We start from the raw sequence: 2,500 nt of genomic DNA on the forward strand, positions 1-2,500 counted from the left end.
GAGAAATGTCTCGAGATTTCTGCAAGCAGAATCATTTGCATGCAAACAGAACCCAACGAATTCCTGAAGATGGGAATCGATGCCTGGCGAAACAAAGGAGTTTTTGGGGAACTTTCCAATGGAATAAATACTGGGGAGAAACATTTATTGTATGCTTAGTAAAGACCTATATATATTCACGAAGGTACCTTCGTCCTCCTAAATGGGTACATCAATAGGCTTGACAAGCCCCTGACAAAACAGCATCACCTACTGGACTCCAAGATGGTTCTTTTTGACTTCACGTACACTCAGAAAACCAAAATGGAAGGACAGGCAACAGTAACCTTTTTTGTAAGCCTTAATATCATCAGGAAATCGTCATTCACTGAAGTTTGCAAGAACCCATAATTGAACACGAAGTGGCTTCATTTGCATAGCTGGCTATTTTGAAAATAATGACTTCCTAACTGTCTTCTATTCATGTTGTCACAGAGGCACCTCACAAAGTGATAGAAAAAGACAATGATTATTTTTAAACCCTTTCCTATCAGGCAGTGTTTGAGAAATGTTAGAATCTCACATTTGAGAGAACACGGCAACTCTATGGCATGTTTTTTTTCCAGCATGAGCCAATGCCCGCATCTAAAACCTTACTTTAAAAGATGATACATTTAGATCGCTGCTGACCACAAACGACTTCTTGTCCCTTTTCAAGCTTCCAAAATTCGTCAGAGACTCGAGAGTAAACAGGAAAGCTCGTATTGAGGTGGAGGAGGTGGCAACCGTCGCATTCTCTTTGAATACACAACGAACCACACAGGGCTGGAAGGCGGACAAGCAACCAAGTGACAGCTAGTGGGTCTCTGGCCCGCCGACATAACGCTGGAACAGGAATGTGCTTCAATTACAAACGCAACCAGTTCTTGCGTTAATGTAAGACGCATTAACGCGGACTTCTTAATGTCCTAGACACGTACGAGGTCATTTGATTGTATTCAGAGCTATTTTTTTCCTCTTTTATGCATCTTGCAAAGCATAGCTGGAATTTACTCTCTCTCTCTCTCTCTCTCTCTCTCTCTCTCTCTCTCTCTCTCTCTCTCTCTTCTCTTGTTCTTCGGCTTTACATAATTTTTACTTTGTGGGGGCGCATAATACAACCCACCCACAAACAACCATATGAATTTTGGGCGCACATATATACACACACACATACATGTATTACAGAGAGAGAGAGAGGAGAGAGAGAGAGAGAGAGAGAGCTGAGGAATTACACAGGAATAATTATTAATGCAGACGCCTAACCTATAAAATGCAAACCACTTAGCACCGCTAAATTATTTCAACATAAATCTGTATTCTGAACCCGACCTACCAACCCCCCCCCCCCAACCCCCAACCTAAAATAAGGCCAGGCACTGGGGAAACGAGGGAAACCGAGCTGAAGCCGCACCTATCCCATTCACAACCTTCCTCCCCCCCTCACCAAAAAAAAAATATTGTAAAATGGAAAAGAAAACACTTTCCCATGAATACATTATTCTATCGGCAGGGTGTGCGATCCATATCGCAAATTTTCTATTCAGAAACCTTTCCGCCTCTACGTAAAAATATATAAACCATATATATCTCATTTCCGTGTCGATGCAAAAAAGATAAAAAAAAAAATGTTAGCGCAGCAGCATCATCGAACACTTTCCTAGGAAAAAAAAGAAGGTAAAAAAAAAGGAAAAAATAATGAACATTTTATCAAACACTCCATATTTCGTAAAGTGCCGTGTCACACCACGGCTTCAAAAACAAAAAAATTTTCTGGGAAAAATATTGATATAAAAATCAGGTGTGAGAAATGAAACAGAGAGAGAGAGAGAGAGAGAGAGAGAGAGAGAGAGAGAGAGAGACAGGTCTCGCTAGGATCAACCTAGTGGCGCCCATCGGCCATAAATTAATGGCTGCGAACATGCAAGGGCGGAGGGGTAATAAGGCTTCTTAGTAAGGGCACGGGCACGCAGGCGGACGGAGCGGGGCATTTGCAAGGGGGTGAGGGTTTGGAGAGGGAGGGAGGGAGGGAGGGAGGGAGGGATGGAGGGAGGAAGTAGTCATGCGTAAGGGGAATAAATGAACCGACTCTACGTAAACATCCCATGCACATAATGAGATACACACTGACAGACACACCCATATTTTTTTAAAAAGATTTTGTTCGTCGTATCTTTCTGGCTGAAGCAGCTTTCATCTGTGTGTGTATATACATACATACATACATATATATATATATATATATATATATATATATATATATTATATATATATATATATATATATATAATATATATATATTCCACGAAGGAGAGAGAAACGACAGTGCAAGGCCTATGATTTCACGTCCTTCACTTAGCAGACGCGGACAAGAAATCCACAGGCCCTTGCAGACCGCCGTCTTTTCTCTTTCCTTCGTGGAATTTGGCTTTATATATATATATTATATATATATATATATATATATATATATATATATTAT

General features: G+C 40.6%; 1 protein-coding gene across 1 annotated transcript in view; it reads right to left on the reverse strand.

Moving 5' to 3' along the window:
• The window catches only part of LOC135214311 (follistatin-related protein 5-like), a 276,003-nt gene that overhangs the window by 35,697 nt on the left and 237,806 nt on the right, over window positions 1-2,500 (reverse strand). The gene's annotated exons all lie outside the window — the stretch shown is intronic.

The sequence above is a fragment of the Macrobrachium nipponense genome, chromosome 45, assembly GCF_015104395.2.
Source record: "Macrobrachium nipponense isolate FS-2020 chromosome 45, ASM1510439v2, whole genome shotgun sequence".
In the NCBI taxonomy this organism is placed as follows: domain Eukaryota; kingdom Metazoa; phylum Arthropoda; class Malacostraca; order Decapoda; family Palaemonidae; genus Macrobrachium; species Macrobrachium nipponense.